The sequence below is a fragment of the Aegilops tauschii genome, chromosome 7 (assembly GCF_002575655.3).
Source record: "Aegilops tauschii subsp. strangulata cultivar AL8/78 chromosome 7, Aet v6.0, whole genome shotgun sequence".
In the NCBI taxonomy this organism is placed as follows: domain Eukaryota; kingdom Viridiplantae; phylum Streptophyta; class Magnoliopsida; order Poales; family Poaceae; genus Aegilops; species Aegilops tauschii.
In genome coordinates, this window is record NC_053041.3 from 583,736,132 (window position 1) to 583,755,284 (window position 19,153).

Sequence of the window (19,153 nt, forward strand, 5' to 3'; positions counted from 1 at the left end):
TCGTCTCTACAGGCACTCATTACATAAATCTAACTACTAGTTGTCTTCCATGCATGTCAGATATAATTATACACACTGATATATCCACAAGAACCTCACGGAGCAATGTAAAGGCCAATAAACTTGATGTCAATGATACCCAATATGATGGAACATGTAAAGGCAGTTCTTTAGAAGACTTGCAGAAAGATGTTAAATCCTCTTCACCCCACAAGGTCCTTGCTCTAACTTGGCCCGTGATATGGGTACAACATGCATATAATGTTCTGGAGTGTATCTACTCTGTTGCAATGCCATGTGCTTAGCATGCTGATCATGCATGTAAATATGTCATGCCTTCCTGTTTTTCAGTACCTATTCCATTCATGATAACATGTTTTCAAATTCAAGTACTGTCATTCTACTCTATTGCAATGCCATCTGCTTAATTTGGACATCATGCTTCTGAATATCTTATGCATTGTTATTCATCAGTATGTACTTCATCTGTCTACCATACCATGTTTTTTTACATTGAAGTGTTGTTCTAGTGCTCTGTTGCAATGCCATCTTAGTTTTCCAATCATACACGTGTATGTTGCCTTAGTTTTTTCTGTATGTATTCCGCTAGCATACAATTTTACATTCAACTAGTGTTTTTTTACTGTGTTGTCCTGTCGTATCCCTAGCTCTTACACCATACTCCCTTCGTCCGGATTACATGTTGCCGAAATGGATAAAAAAAGATGTATCTAGAACTGAAATACACCTAGACCCATCCATTTTTTTCCGGATGGAGGGAATACCTGTCAATATGTCATGCCTTTCTATTCTTCAGTACCTATTCCATCTCTCTGCTGTAGCATGTTTTATAATTGAAGCACCATTCTTCTATACAAGGCATGCAAGGGGAAGACGGCTATGTTAGAATCTGAAGGGTTACAAACCAGGTCTTTGCAAAAGATCCAAACGCCAGGAGATAATAAACCAACTCCATTTTTCATAGATACTGCTCCAGCACAGAGAAACCGAACTCCCACTGATAATAAGTAGATTCCAGTGTCCAAAGAACTAGTCCGCTCCAGTCTAGCAAAAGAATGTCAACTCCATTCTAAGAAGCGTGTGTGTATCCTTGCATCATGAAATTTTATAGCATTCTGATCATATTTTCTACATGTTTCTTACCCATCTCTCTTTTATAAAATAAGGTTAAATGATAGAAGACTTCCTTCATTGGGATTGTATTCGCGGAAAATATCTTGCGGGAATTCTGTGTGCTCCAATGCTGATGTAAGTACCTATTGTATATCACTATATTTTTACATCAGCATGTATTTTGTTAATCGGCGTGAATCCAACCTTTATCTGATCTAAAATTAGTTGTAGCAAAATGTATGATTAAATGCCACAATGTTGATTTTTGTAAGGAAAACTGCCTGGTAGTTTTGCATCCTGAGCTGCATGAGTGTACTATCTCATATCAGTGGGTTTGAATACTTTGGTTCTGCAGTGGGTTTTCAGTGTTTTTTTACCGTGTTGTCCTGTCGTATCCCTAGCTCTTACATCATACTCCCTCCGTCCGGATTACATGCCGCAGAAATGGATAAAACTGGATGTATTTAGAACTGAAATACGCCTAGACCCATCCATTTATTTCCGGATGGAGGGAATACATGTCAATATGTCATGCCTTTCTATTCTTCAGTACCTATTCCATCTCTGCTGTAGCATGTTTTATTATTGAAGCGCCATTCTTCTATATAAGGCATGCAAGGGGAAGACGGCTATGTTAGAATCTGAAGGGTTACAAACCAGGTCTTTGCAAAAGATCCAAACGCCAGGAGATAATAAACCAACTCCATTTTTCATAGATACTGCTCCAGCACAGAGAAACCGAACTCCCACTGATAATAAGTAGATTCCAGTGTCCAAAGAACTAGTCCGCTCCAGTCTAGCAAAAGAATGTCAACTCCATTCTAAGAAGCGTGTGTGTATCCTTGCATCATGAAATTTTATAGCATTCTGATCATATTTTCTACATGTTTCTTACCCATCTCTCTTTTATAAAATAAGGTTAAATGATAGAAGACTTCCTTCATTGGGATTGTATTCGCGGAAAATATCTTGCGGGAATTCTGTGTGCTCCAATGCTGATGTAAGTACCTATTGTATATCACTATATTTTTACATCAACATGTATTTTGTTAATCGGCGTGAATCCAACCTTTATCTGATCTAAAATTAGTTGTAGCAAAATGTTAAAGGCGCCAATGTTGATTTTTGTAAAGAAAACTGCCTGGTAGTTTTGCATACTGAGCTGCATGAGTGTACTATCTCATATCATGCACATTATTGAATTGTAGTGCTGCTCTGGTTGCCCATTCATTCATTGTGTCAATGTTGCTTTCGTATTACCTTACCTGGCTGATGATAGCTGTGCCATATTGTGTTAATTTGGTGTTGGTTAGTTGCCCAAACGTTCGTTGTGCCAATCTTGCTTTCCTATTATCTGACTTGGCCAAGGATAGCAATGCTAGTGTGTTAATTTGGTGCAGGCTGCTGAAGATAAGAAGACAAACTCTGAAAACAGCAAGGCAACCCCATTGTTTCTTTCCAATAAATCTAGGCCAGGTAATATGGCAATAACTCATGATTAATCTGTTTGGTTCCCCTCCTAATTTATGTTATGATGCAGTGGTCGAGACACTCTCCACTATCAATAATACAAGCCTGCCAAAATCGCCATCTGAATCTGTTCAGTATCCTCTGTCTCGAATGCAATGGAAAAATGTAAATTAATGGCTAAAGAAATAATGGAAATGGTGGAGGAATCAAAGGTGCAGAGTCGTGCGACACAACAACTGATCAATGTTTTCAGAGACAGTGTAGCAAAGCAGCAAGAACTTGCCCACATGCTTATGGGCGTCATCCGTGCTGAGGTTGCAGATTGTGACGTTGTAGATCGTTAGGTTCTATTCATTTATTTGCACTGGCATCAATCTTTGATTTCCCAGTGGATGTAATTTCCTGTAATATATGCTAGATGTGCAACATTTTTCCCTGTATGTCGTACCTTTGCTTGATTGGTTTTGGTCCTGTGCATAATTGCTCGTCGTAATGGGCTCAAATTATCTAATTTGGCCTAAATACATGTATGAACTTTAGTGGGCCCATTAAGTTAATGGGCCGTTACCAGGCCGAAAGTTAATGGTCGGCCCTCTTAACTCCCGGGTCGTTAACAGGCCGACATCGAAGCGGGCAACAGGTGGGCCCAATTGATTTCACGGGCCATTAACAGGCCGTTACTAAGTTCGGGCTACATATGGCCCAACTATACTGTGGGCCTTTAGCAGGCCGAAAGAGACAGCGGTCTTGTACTGGACCATGAAGAGCATGGGCCGCTAAGAGGCCGAAAGTCAGGTCGTATTGTAAATGGCCCAACTGTGTTGTGGGCCTTTAGCAGGCCGAAAGAGAAACCGGGCTGGTATTGGACCATGAAGGGCATGGGCCGTTAAAAGACCAAAACTCAGGTCCGACTACAAATGGCCCAACTCATTTATGGTCCGTTAACAGGCTGAAAGGCACACATGGTCGGGAATTGGCCCAACACTTAAATGGGTCGCTAAAAGGCCAAAACTTAGGTCCGACTAAAAATGGCCCAACTGATATATGGGCCGTCAACAGGCTGAAAGACACACCAGGCCGGAAATTGGCCCAACACTTAAATGGGTCGCTAAAAGGCAGAAACTCAGGTCTGACTACAAATGGCCCAACTGATTTATGGGCCGTCAACAGGCTGAAAGACACACCAGGTCGGAAATTAGCCCAACATTTAAATGGGTCGCTAAAAGGCCGAAAGATGTACATCGTGAAAATTGGCCCATCCATTGAATGGGCCGCTAATAGGCCAAAATCTCATCAGGCCGATACTGAGCCCAAATATATAGCGGGCTGTTAACAGGCTTGAACTGACGATGGGCTGCAATGGTGTCAAATATTTAATGGGCCGTTGACGGGCCGAATTGGCACATCTCGTATGGGCCATGGGCTTAAATGGACCTGGCACAAGTAGGCCTTATATGGGCCGGCCTGCTAATTTTTACTGGCCCGACCTTTTTCACCGGAATGGGCCACTGTTGGGCCGTGCCACGTGTCGACCTATCATAGGTGCCTCCTGTCCAATGAGTGGATGACATCTGTCCCAACGGTGAGGCAACATGTGTTTCCTCCGGCCAATGATGATTTTACACGTGGAAAATCCCCATTGGTCTGGGCTGTTAACAGGTTATCGGATCCAAAACCGGACCCGATAGCTTAACGGCGTTCCGTTATGGCGGATGCCACGTGTCGGTCACCCTTGACGAAAGCACTTCTGTTACGCGCGATTTATCGTCATGGAAGTGGACACTTCCGTGATGATAATTTTGGTAATGTCATGGAACACTTCTACGACAACACAGGTATGACTATCTTGATTCTGTCATAAAATCTTCATGGATGTACATGCATGACGGAAAACGTGACCTACTGTGACAAACACGTATCATCACGGAAGTGTATTTTTTTTGTAGTGTAAGGATCCGAGCCAGCTATGTGCCCCAATATCAAATTGAGATATACTTAAAAAGTTTTTATGTTGGCTTACCATCTTCTTTTAAGCAAGTTTTGGATTCTATTTTTGAAGAAGGTTTTCTTGAGGGGGATGCCATCGATACCTATGAAAAGGTGAAAGCTATATTTGGGCACCCTATGAGTGAAAAAGTTGAATCTACTTCTCTTTTGTGTTTTTATCAGAATGAAATTATCAAAGAGATGAAGGCTAGTTTAGATGCAAATTTTCATAGTGTGCTTAATCTTTCTTCTACCATTAATGGCCACATGCTTTTACAAAATAGAAAGATAAGTGCTTTAGATAAGAAGTTTTCTCTTTATCACCAAAAGGGAGAAGATGGCAATACCTAGATTTATTCTTGCTTTATGCCTAGCTAGGGGCGTTAAGCGATACCGCTTGTTGGGAGGGAACCCAATTTTATTTTTGTTCTTTGCTTTTTGTTCCTGTTTAGTAATAAATAATTCATCTAGCCTCTGTTTATATGTGTTTTTATGTTTTAATTAGTGTTTGTGCCAAGTAGAACCTTTGGGAAGACATGGGTGAAGTCTTTGCAATCTTGCTGTAAAAAACAGAAACTTTTGCGCTCACGAGATTAGATGCCATTTTTTACTGGAGAGTGATTTTAGGTTGATTATTTTTTTAGATTATTAATAGACAAATTCCTCACGTCCACCAATTTATTTCAGAATTTTTGGAGTTCCATAAGTATTCGTTTGATACAGATTGCTACAGACTGTTCTGTTTTGACAGATTCTGTTTCTCGTGTGTTGTTTGCTTATTTTGATGAATCTATGAGTAGTATCGGGGGGTATGAACCATAGAGAAGTTGGAATACATTAGGTTTAACACCAATATAAATAAAGAATGAGTTCACTACAGTACCTTAAAGTGGTGGTTTATTTTCTTATACTAACGGAGCTCATGAGATTTTCTGTTTAAGTTTTGTGTTGTGAAGTTTTCAAGTTTTGAGTAAAGATTTGATGGATTTTGGAATAAGGAGTGGAAAGAGCCTAAGCTTGGGGATGACCAAGGCACCCCAAGGTAAAATTCAAGTACAACCAAAATCCTAAGCTTGGGGATGCCCCGGAAGGCATCCCCTCTTTCGTCTTCGTCTATTGGTAACTTTACTTGAGGCTATATTTTTATTCACCACATGATATGTGTTTTGCTTGGAGCGTCTTTTATGATTTGAGTCTTTGCTTTTTAGTTTACCACAACCATCCTTGCTTTACACACCTTTTGGAGAGACGCGCATGAATCGGCATTTATTAGAATACTCTATGTGCTTCACTTATATCTTTTGAGCTAGATAATTTTGCTCTAGTGCTTCACTTTTATGTTTTTAGAGCACGGTGGTGGTTTTATTTTATAAAAATTATTGATCTCTAATGCTTCACTTATATTATTTTGAGAGTCTTTTAGAACAGCATGGTAATTTGCTTTGGCTATAAAATTAGTCCTAATATGATGAGCATCCAAGATGGGTATAATAAAAACTATCATATAAAGTGCATTGAATACTATGAGAAGTTTGATTCCTTATGATTGTTTTGAGATATGAAGATGGTGATATTAGAGTCATGCTAGTTAAGTAGTTGTGAATTTGAGAGATACTTGTGTTAACGTTTGTGATTCCCGTAGCATGCACATATGGTGAACCGTTATATGATGAAGTCGGAGCATGATTTATTTATTGATTGTCTTCCTTATGAGTGGCGGTCGGGGACGAGCGATGGTCTTTTCCTACCAATCTATTCCCCTAGGAGCATGCGCGTAGTACTTCGTTTCGATAACTAATAGATTTTTGCAATAAGTATGTGAGTTCTTTATGACTAATGTTGAGTCCATGGATTATACGCACTCTCACCCTTCCACCATTGCTAGCCCCTCTAATACCGCGCACCTTTCGCCTGTATCATACACCCACCATATACCTTCCTCAAAACAGCCACCATACCTACCTATTATGGCATTTCCATAGCCATTACGAGATATATTGCCATGCAACTTTCCACCGTTCCATTTATTATGACACGCTCTATCATTGTCATATTGCTTTGCATGATCATGTAGTAAACCTCGTATTTATGGCAGAGCCACCATTCATGATTTTCATACATGTCACTCTTGATTCATTGCACATCCCGGTACACCGCCGGAGGCATTCACATAGAGTCATATTTTGTTCTAAGTATTGAGTTGTAATTCTTGAGTTGTAAGTAAATAAAAGTGTGATGATCATCGTTATTAGAGCATTGTCCCAGTGAGGAAAGGATGATGGAGACTATGATTCCCCCACAAGTCGGGATGAGACTCCGGACGAAAAAAAAGGCCATAAAAAAAGAGAAAGGCCCAAATAAAAATATGAGAGAAAAAGAGAGAAGGGACAATGCTACTATCCTTTTACCACACTTGTGCTTCAAAGTAGCACCATGATCTTTATGATAGAGAGTCTCCTATGTTGTCACTTTTATACTAGTGGGAATTTTACATTATAGAACTTGGCTTGTATATTCCAATGATGGGCTTCCTCAAATTGCCCTAGGTCTTCATGAGCAACCAAGTTGGATACACACCCACTTAGTTTCTTTTGTTGACCTTTCATACACTTATAGCTCTAGTGCATCCGTTGCATGGAAATCCCTACTCACTCACATTGATATATATTGATGGGCATCTCCATAGCCCATTGGTACGCCTAGTTGATGTGAGACTATCTTCCCCTTTTTGTCTTCTCCACAACCACCATTCCATTCCACCTATAGTGCTATGTCTATGGCTCACGCTCATGTATTGCGTGAAGATTGAAAAAGTTTGAGAACATCAAAAGTATGAAACAATTGCCTGGCTTGTCATCGGGGTTGTGCATGATTTAAATATTTTGTGTGATGAAGATAGAGCATAGCCAGACTATATGATTTTGTAGGGATAACTTTCTTTGGCCATGTTATTTTGAGAAGACATGATTGCTTTATTAGTATGCTTGAAGTATTATTGTTTTTATGTCAATATTAAACTTTTATTTTGAATCTTATGGATCTGAACATTCATGCCACAATAAAGAGAATTACATTGAAAATTATGTTAGGTAGCATTCCACATCAAAAATTCTGTTTTTATCATTTACCTACTCGAGGACGAGCAGGAATTAAGCTTGGGGATGCTTGATACGTCTGCAACGTATCTATAATTTTTTGTTGTTCCATGCTACTATATTATCTATTTTGGATGTTTAATGGGCTTTAATATGCTCTTTTACATTATTTTTGGGACTAACCTATTAACCGAAGGCCCAGTGCCAGTTTCTGTTTTTTTGCCTATTTCAGTGTTTTGCAAAAAAGGAATACCAAACGGAATCCAAAAGGAATGAAACCTTCGCGATGATCTTTCTTGGAACAAACGCAATCCAGAAGACTTGGAGTTGACATATGGAACTCTGCGAGGCGGCCACGAGGCAGAAGGGCGCGCCCGGGGGGATAGGCACGCCCCCACCCACGTGGGCCCCACGGAGCTCCAACGACGTACTTCTTTCGCCTATATATACTCTTATACCCGAAAAACATCAGGGGGAGCCACGAAACCACTTTTCCACCGCCGCAACCTTCTGTAACCATGAGATCCCATCTTGAGGCCTTTTCCGACGATCTGCCAGAGGGGGAATCGATCACGGAGGGCTTCTACATCAACACCATAGCCTCTCTGATGAAGCGTACCACAGACCTTCGGGTCCATAGTTATTAGCTAGATGGCTTCTTCTCTCTCTTTGGTTCTCAATACAAAGTTCTCCTCGATGCTCTTGGAGATCTATTCGATGTAATACTCTTTTGTGGTGTGTTTGCCGAGATCCGATGAATTGTGGATTTATGATCAAGATTATCTATGAATAATATTTGGTTCTTCTCTGAATTCTTATTTGCATGATTTGATATCTTTGCAAGTCTCTTCGAATTATCGGTTTAGTTTGGCCTACTAGATTGATCTTTCTTGCAATGGGAGAAGTGCTTAGCTTTGGGTTCGATCTTGCGGTGTCCTTTCCCAGTGACAGTAGGGGCAGCAAGGCACGTATTGTATTGTTGCCATTGAGGATAAAAAGATGGGGTTTATATCATATTGCTTGAGTTTATCCCTCTACATCATGTCATCTTGCTTAATGCGTTACTCTGTTCTTATGAACTTTATACTCTAGATGCATGCTGGATAGCGGTTGATGTGTGGAGTAATAGTAGTAGATGCAGAATCGTTTCGGTCTACTTGACACGGACGTGATGCCTATATTCATGATCATTGCCTAGATATTCTCATAACTATGCGCTTTTCTATCAATTGCTCGGCAGTAATTTGTTCACCCACCGTAATATATGCTATATTGAGAGAAGCCACTAGTGAAACCTATGGCCCCCGGGTCACTTATTATATTGCATCTCTTTTATTTACATCACATCTCGTTTTACTATTTTGCAATCTTTACTTTCCAATCTATACAACAAAAATACAAAAAATATTTATCTTATTATCTTTATTAGATCTCACTTTTGCGAGTGACCGTGAAGGGATTGACAACCCCTTTATCGCGTTGGTTGCAAGGTTCTTGATTGTTTGTGCAGGTACTAGGTGACTTGCGTGTAATCTCCTACTAGATTGATACCTTGGTTCTCAAAAACCAAGGGAAATACTTACGCTACTTTGCTGCATCACCCTTTCCTCTTCAAGGGAAAACCAACACATGGTCAAGAGGTAGCACCATCTGCGGTACACGGTAAACACCGGCACCGACGTCCTACTCCTCGCCTCGGACTTGCCAGAGGTGCGATATGGCGCGTTGCTCGCACGCGTTGGCCCTTTCCATGCCGGCGTGGTCCACTGAAGCTTCGGCTTCAACGCGGGAAACCCACTTGACGAGATGGTATTAAAATTCGGCGTCGCGAACGCGTGCGTGCCCGACAGCCTCCAGGGCTATTTGCCGGGCACCGGCCTCCACGTAGTCGGCCCAGTTGCGGGCGCTCTGCCCGTGACTCAGAGCGTCGGTGCACTGCTGCTCCATGCCCCGCTGGCGGCGCAAATTGGCGATACGCTGCTCCTCCGCCAGGCGGTTGATAAGTCCCCAATGTATCTATAATTTTTTTTATTGTTCCATGCTGTTATATTATCAATCTTGGATGTTTTATAATCATTTTATAGTTATTTTATATCATTTTTTGGTACTAAACTACTGACATAGTGCCAAGTGCCAGTTGCTGTTTTTTTTCCATGTTTTTTACATCGCAGAAAATCAATATCAAACGGAGTCCAAATGCCACGAAACTTTACGGAGAATTTTTATGGGCCAAAAGGAGCACAACGGGCCCTGGCTGCGCCTGTGGGGTGCCCCGAGGGGGGCACAACCCACCAGGGCACGCCAGGAGGCCCAGGCGCGCCCTGGTGGGTTGTGCCCACCTCGGGTGCCCCCCGAACCGCCTCTTTGCTCTATAAATACCCCAATATTCCCAAAACCCTAGGGGAGTGGATGAAATATTCATCTAGCCACCGCAGAGTCCAGAACTACCAGATCCAATCTAGACACCATCTCGGATGGAGTTCACCACCTCCATTGGTGCCTCTCCGATGATATGTGAGTAGTTCTTTGTAGACCTTCGGGTCCGTAGTTAGTAGCTAGATGGCTTCATCTCTCTCTCTCTCTTGATTCTCAATACAATGGTCTCCTGGAGATCCATATGATGTAACTCTTTTGTGGTGTGTTTGTTGGGATCGATGAACTTTGAGTTTATGATCAGATCTATCTTTTTATATCCATGAAAGTATTTGAGTTTCTTTGATCACTTTTATGCATGATTTCTTATAGCCTCATATTTCTTATCCGATATTTGGGTTTTGTTTGGCCAACTTGATCTATTTATCTTGCAATGGGAAGAGGTGCTTTGTAGTGGGTTCGATCTAACGGTGCTTGATCCCACTGACAGAAGGGGAACCGACACGTATGTACCGTTGCTACTAAGGATAAAACTATGGGGTATATCTCTACATAGATAGATCTTTTCTACATCATGTCATCGTTCTTATTGCATTACACCGTTTCTCCACGAACTTAATACACTAGATGCATGCTGGATAGCGGTCGATGTGTGGAGTAATAGTAGTAGATGCAGGCAGGAGTCGGTCTACTAATCTTGGACGTGATGCCTATATAATTATCATTGCCTGGATATCGTCATGAGTATTTGAAGTTCTATCAATTGCCCAACAGTAATTTGTTCACCCACCGTTTGCTATTTTTCTCGAGAGAAGCCACTAGTGAAACCTACGGCCCCTGGGTCTCTTTCTCATATTATTTGCCTTTGCGATCTACTTTTATTTTCTTTTATTTTCAGATCTATTAATCCAAAAAACCCAAAAATATTTGCTGCACTTTATTTTATTTGTGATCTATTTATTCAATCTATTTCAACTTTCTCCCGTCATGCACCAATTTCTGGCAACGTTACCCGAAAGGGATTGACAACCCCTTTAACAGGTCGGGTTGCGAGGATTTGTTATCTGTGTGTAGGGGCTGTTTACGTTGTGTTGCTTGGTTCTCCTACTAGTTCAATAACCTTGGTTTCATATCTGAGGGAAATACCTACCGCCGCTGTGCTGCATCATCCCTTCCTCTTTGGGGAAATACCGACGTAGCTTCAAGCGACATCAAAAGGAATTTCTGGCACCGTTGTCGGGGAGGATCTTCAACATATACCAAGTTCCTAATCACAAATCTCAACTCCTCGCAATTTACATTATTAGCCATTTGCCTCCCGTTTTCCTCTCCCCCACTTCACAAAAATTTGCCGTTTTATCCGCCCATCTTTTTCCGTTCGCCGTTTTCTTGCCGGATCTATTTTTGTGTGCGTTCTTGTTTGCGTAGTCATGATGCCAAAAAGAAAATATTATGATGTTCCTTACCCAAATATTTTGCTTGAAATTGAGAAAAGTACTAAGGAGTATATGACTACACAATTTGAGCATAATAAGTATTTTACTTAAGAACTTATGGAGCACTCCGTTGTGCTGGATGCTATCACAAAACAACTTGATGATATTAGTCAAGAAGTTTGCAATCTCCAATCTAAGTATGCTTAATTTTGCTGAAAGTTTGCTTGGAAAAATATCCGATGCACAAGCTACCACTACTGCAGGATGCTGCTAACGCGACACTACAATCAAACACCCTTCGAGAAACTGTGTGCGATGCCATAACCGCAGACGGTGGTGTATGAAAACTGTCAGAAATGTATAAAACGTTTGTGATGACGTATGCATCAAACACGGTTCAGGTTTTAGTTGCGTGTGCGATGAAGGGCATACGATTCAGTTCAATTAACTTTTTGCGATGAGGAGGAACAAAAGAAACGGGCAGCCAGATGAAGGCGTGTGCGATACACAGCATACGGTTCACTCGGATGAACTGTTTGTGATTAGGCAGCACAAAAGAAATGAGCAGCCAGATGAAGGTGTGTGCGATATACAACATACGGTTCACTCGGATGAACTGTTTGTGATTAGGCAAGAGAACCGAAATGGTTCAATATAACAAGATGTGTGTGATATGTGGCAAACAGGTATGTAATCAGAAATGTGTGCGTAGACCGATAATAACGCAGACGATTGCTTCTAATAAGACGTATGTGATATCCTCTGTCTACACAACATCTATTGGCCATTGTGGGACGGGTGGTCATCCGAATATGCCATAAGGATGTGAAGAGGCATTCCTATCAGCAAGGACTAGCTGTTCCACCAGTAGCTCATGTAAGAAAACTATCAAGTTAAGTGTGCTTAGGCTGGAGCAGCTATCGAATGGGTGACTGGATGGGAAGTTGTGTAGATGTTAAATTAGCTGATGGGATGGGTCATTTCGGTCAACTGACCGAAATGCACCATTACCTCAGCTAATTTAACCTCGAGGTCCTTGTTTTTTATTTTTTAACACATGTTAAGTAAAGAAGGTCTACCGCATTACTTTTTGACAATGTGCGATACGTGGCATACAGTTGATCCATCCGACCTATTTGTGATGGAATAGGCCGTGTGTTTTGTGGGCAAACGCTTGCTAGTATTCAACCGTTAGGGATTGATGAATTCATCACCGACGAGTTCCCTAGTGTGGTCCGTGTTCATCTGATCATCTTCTACGACTTGTGCTAGCTCGATGCTAAGTTTCCATTAATTGATGGTGTTTTATGAACACGCCACCGTTTCTCGCCATTTCCTCACCTGTTTCCCGCCACCCTGCTATATTGCGCATAGGGGGCGCGCGACGCACGGAGGCGACAAGCGCAACCTGTAGCACATCTACATTTTCCAAGCATGCCAACCCACCAAAGCGCCGCCTCCGCCATCAACCTCGCCGACGAGGAAAACGAGCAGGCGCCACGGCCCGTCGAGGCCGAGGTGCTCCCCGGCAACGCGATGGACGACGTCGTGATGCACGTCATCGCCAGGGTTGAGCAGACCTTTGGCGCATGGCGCTTGAGCACTGCGGATCAAGATAGGCATGTCAGCGCCGACAGGGTGCAGCTTGCCGCACAACATGATCGATGGCGCGCCGTAGAGCAAGCTAGTGTTGGGTTTCATAGTAATTTCAAAAAATTTCCTACGCTCACACAAGATCATGGTGATGTATAGCAACGAGAGGGAGAGTGTGTCCACGTACCCTCGTAGACCGAAAGCGAAAGCGTTATGACAACGCGGTCGATGTAGTCGTACTTGACGATCCGACCGATCAACAGTTGATGTAGTTGTACGTCTTCACGATCAAGTACCGAACGTACGGCACCTCCGAGTTCAGCACACGTTCAGCTCGATGACGTCCCTCGAACTCCGATCCAGCCGAGTGTTGAGGGAGAGTTTCGTCAGCACAACGGCGTGGTGACGATGTTGACGTTCTACCGACGCAGGGCTTCGCCTAAGCACCGCTACAGTATTATCGAGGTGTAATTTGGTGTAGGGGGGCGCCGCACACGGCTAAGAGATCAAATCAATCATGTGTGTGGTGCCCCCCTGCCTCTGTATATAAAGGAGCCAAGGGGGAGGTGGCCGGCCAGGGTTTGGAGGCGCCAGGAGGAGTCCTACTCCCACTGGGAGTAGGACTCCCCCCCCCCCTCTCCTAGTTGGAATAGGATTGGAGGAGGTGGAAAGAGAGAAGGAAGGGGGCCCGGCCCCCTTGCCCCCACCAATTCGGTTTGGGCCAGGGGGGGCGCGCCCCTTGCTGCCCTCTCTTCCCCACTAAGGCCCACTAAGGCCCAACAGCCTCCCGGGGGGTTCCGGTAACCTCCCGGTACTCCGGTAAAATGCCGATTTCACCCGGAACACTTCCGATATCCAAACATAGGCTTCCAATATATCAATCTTCATGTCTCGACCATTTCGAGACTCCTCGTCATGTCCGTGATCACATCCGGGACTTCGAACAACCTTTGGTACATCAAACTCATAATATAACCGTCATCGAAACCTTAAGCGTGCGGACCCTACGGGTTCGAGAACCTTGTAGACATGACCGAGACACTTCTCCAGTCAATAACCAATAGTGGAACCTGGATGTTCATATTGGCTCCCACATATTCTACGAAGATCTTTATCGGTCAAACCGCATAACAACATACGTTGTTCCCTTTGTCATCGGTATGTTACTTGCCCGAGATTCGATCGTCGGTATCTCAATACCTAGTTCAATCTCGTTACCGGCAAGTCTCTTTACTCGTTCCATAATACATCATCCCGCAACCAACTCATTAGTTGCAATGCTTGCAAGGCTTATAGTGATGTGCATTACCGAGAGGGCCCAGAGATACCTCTCCGACAATCGGAGTGACAAATCCTAATCTCGAAATACGCCAACCCAACAAGTACCTTTGGAGACACCTGTAGAGCACCTTTATAATCACCCATTTAAGTTGTGACGTTTGGTAGCACACAAGGTGTTCCTCCGGTAAACGGGAGTTGCATAATCTCATAGTCATAGGAACATGTATAAGTCATGAAGAAAGCAATAGCAGAATACTAAACGATCGTGTGCTAAGCTAACGGAATGGGCCAGGTCAATCACGTCATTCTCCTAATGAGGTGATCCCGTTAATGAAATGACAACTCATGTCTATGGCTAGGAAACATAACCATCTTTGATCAACGAGCTAGTCAAGTAGAGGCATACTAGTGACATACTGTTTGTCTATGTATTCACACAAGTATTATGTTTCCGGTTAATACAATTCTAGCATGAATAATAAACATTTATCATGATATAAGGAAATAAATAATAACTTTATTATTGCCTCTAGGGCATATTTCCTTCAGTCTTCCACTTGCACTAGAGTCAACAATCTAGCTCACATCGCCATGTGTTTTAACAACAATAGTTCACATCACCATGTGATTAACACCCATAGTTCACATCGCCATGTGACCAACATTCAAAGGGTTTACTAGAGTCAGTAATCTAGTTCACATCGTTTTATGTGATTTAACACCCAAAGAGTACTAAGGTGTGATCATGTTTTTCTTGTGAGAGAAATTTAGTCAATGGGTCTGCCAAATTCAGAACCGTTAGTATCTAGCAAATTTCTATGTCTAGAATGCTCTGCACTGAGCTACTCTAGCTAATAGCTCCCACTTTCAATATGTATCTAGATTGAGACATAGAGTCATCCAGATCAGTGTCAAAACTTGCATCGACGTAACCCTTTACGACGAACCTTTTTGTCACCTCCATAATCGAGAAACATATCCTTATTCCACCAAGGATAATTATGACCGCTGTCTAGTGATCTACTCCTAGATCACTATTGTTCTCCCTTGCTAAACACAGTGCAGGGTATACAATAGATCTGGTTCACAGCATGGCATACTTTATAGAACCTATGGCTGAGGCATAGGGAATGACTTTCATTCTCATTCTATCTTCTGCCGTGGTCGGGCTTTGAGTCTTACTCAATTTCACACCTTGTAACACAGGCAAGAACTCTTTCTTTGACTGTTCCATTTTGAACTACTTCAAAATCTTGTCAAGGTATGTACTCATTGAAAAATCTTATCAAGCCTCTTGATCTATCTCTATAGATCTTGATGCTCAATATGTGAGCAGCTTTACCGTGTCTTTCTTTGAAAAACTCCTTTCAAACACTCCTTTATGCTTTGCAGAATAATTCTACATTATTTCCGATCAACAATATGTCATCCACATATACTTATCAGAAACGTTGTAGTGCTCCCACTCACTTTCTTGTAAATACTGGCTTCACCAAGTCTGTATAAAACTATATGCTTTGATCATCTTATCAAAGCGCATATTCCAACTCTGAGATGCTTGCACCAGTCCATAGATGGATCGCTGGAGCTTTGCACACTTCTTTAGCACCTTTAGGATCGACAAAACCTTCTGGTTGCATCATATACAACTCTTATTTATTAAATCCATTTAGGAATGCAGTTTTGTTTATCCATTTTGCCAGATTTCATAAAATGCGGCAATTGCTAACATGATTCAGACAGACTTAAGCATAGATACGAGTGAGAAACTCTCATCGTAGTCAACACCTTGAACTTGTCGAAACCCTTTCGCAACAAGTCGAGCTTTGTAGATAGTAACACTACTATCAGCGTCCGTCTTCCTCTTGAAGATCCATTTATTCTCAATTGCTTGCCGATCACCGGGCAAGTCAACCAAAGTCCACCCTTTGTTCTCATACATGGATCCCATCTCAGATTTCATGGCCTCTAGCCATTTTGCGGAATCTGGGATCACCATCGCTTCTTCATAGTTCGTAGGTTCGTCATGGTCTAGTAACGTAACTTCCAGAACAGGATTACCGTACCACTCTGGTGCGGATCTCGCTCTGGTTGATCTACGAGGTTCAGTAGTTACTTGATCTGAAGTTTCATGATCATCATCATTAACTTCCTCACTAATTGGTGCAGGAGTCACAGGAACAGATTTCTGTGATGAACTACCTTCCAACAATGGAGTAGATACAGTTATCTCATCAAGTTCTACTTTCCTCCCACTCACTTCTTTCGAGAGAAACTCCTTCTCTAGAAAGGATCCAAATTTAGCAACAAAAGTCTTGCCTTCGGATCTGTGATAGAAGGTGTACCCAACAGTCTCTTTTGGGTATCCTATGAAGACACATTTCTCCGATTTGGGTTCGAGCTTATCAGGTTGAAGCTTTTTCACATAAGCATCGCAGCCCCAAATTTTAAGGAATGACAACTTTGGTTTCTTGTCAAACCATAGTTCATAAGGCGTTGTCTCAACGGATTTAGATGGTGCCCTATTTAACGTGAATGCAGCAGTCTCTAGAGCATAGCCCCAAAACGATAGCAGTAAATCAGTAAGAGACATCATAGATCGCACCATATCTAGTAAAGTACGATTACGACATTCGGACACACCATTACGCTGTGGTGTTCCGGGTGGCGTGAGTTGCGAAACTATTACGCATTGTTTCAAACGAATACCAAACTCGTAACTCAAATATTTCTCCTCCACGATCAGATCGTAGAAACTTTATTTTCTCGTTACGATGATTTTCCACTTCACTCTGAAATTCCTTGAACTTTTCAAATGTTTCAGACTTATGCTTCATTAAGTAGATATACCCATATCTGCTTAAATCATCTGTGAAGGTGAGAAAATAACGATACCCGCCGCGAGCCTTAATATTCATCGGACCTCATACATCAGTATGTATGATTTCCAACAAATCTGTTACTCGCTGCATTGTTTCGGAGAACGGCGTTTTAGTCATCTTGCCCAAGTGGCATGGTTCGCAAGCATCAAGTGATTCATAATCAAGTGATTCCAAAAGTCCATCATCATGGAGTTTCTTCATGCGCTTTACACCAATATGACCTAAACGGCAGTGCCACAAATAAGTTGCACTATCATTATTAACTTTGCATCTTTTGGCTTTAATATTATGAATATGTGTATCACTACGATCGAGATCCAACGAACCATTTTGATTGGGTGTGTAACCATATAAGGTTTTATTCATGTAAACAGAATAACAATTATTCTCTAACTTAAATGAATAACCGTATTGCAAACATGATCAAATCATATTCATGCTCAACGCAAACACCAAATAACACTTATTTAGTTTCAACACTAATCCCGAAAGTATAGGGAGTGTGCGATGATGATCATATCAATCTTGGAACCACTTCCAACACACATCATCACTTCACCCTTAACCAGTCTCAGTTCATTATGCAACTCCCGATTCGAGTTACTACTCTTAGCAACTGAACTAGTATCAAATACCGAGGGGTTGCTATAAACACTAGTAAAGTACACATCAATATCATGTATATCAAATATACCTTTGTTTACTTTGCCATCCTTTCTTATCCGCCAAATACTTGGGGTAGTTCCGTTTCCAGTGACCAGTCCCTTTGCAGTAGAAGCACTTAGTCTCAGGTTTAGGTCCAGACTTGGGCTTCTTCACTTGAGCAGCAACTTGCTTGCCGTTCTTCTTGAAGTTCCCCTTTCTTCCCTTTGCCCTCTTCTTGAAAATAGTGGTCTTTGTCAACCATCAACACTTGATGTTTTTCTTGATTTCTACCTTCGCCGATTTTAGCATCGCGAAGAGCTCGGGAATAACTTTCGTCATCCCTTGCATATTATAGTTCATCACAAAGTTCTACTAACTTGGTGATGGTGACTAGAGAATTCTGTCAATCACTATTTTATCTGGAAGATTAACTCCCACTTGATTCAAGCGATTGTAGTACCCAAACAATCTGAGCACATGCTCACTGCTTGAGCTATTCTCCTCCATCTTTTAGCTATAGAACTTGTTGGAGATTTCATATCTCTCAACTCGGGTATTTGCTTGAAATATTAACTTCAACTCTTGGAACATCTCATATGGTCCATGACGTTCAAAACGTCTTTGAAGTCCCGATTCTAAGCCATTAAGCATGGTGCACTTAACTATCAAGTAGTCATCATACCGAGCTTATGTCAAAACGTTCATAACGTCTGCATCTGCTCCTGCAATAGGTCTGTCACCTAGCGATGCATCAAGGACATAATTTTTTCTGCGCAGCAATGAGGATAAACCTCAGATCATGGATCCAATCCGCATCATTGCTACTAACATCTTTCAACTTAGTTTTCTCTAGGAACATATTAAAACATAAACGGCGAGCAACTACGCGAGCTATTGATCTACAACATAGATATGCTAATACTACCAGGACTAAGTTCATGATAAATTTAAGTTCAATTTAATCATATTACTTAAGAACTCCCACTTAGATAGACATCCCTCTAGTCCTCTAAGTGATCACGTGATCCAAATCAACTAAACCGTGTCCGATCATCACGTGAGACGGAGTAGTTTCAATGGTGAACATCACTATGTTGATCATATCTACTATATGATTCACGCTCGACCTTTCGGTCTCTGTGTTCCGAGGCCATATCTATTATATGCTAGGCTCGTCAAATTTAACCTGAGTATTCCACGTGCGCAACTGTTTTGCACCCGTTATATTTGAACGTAGAGCCTATCACACCCGATCATC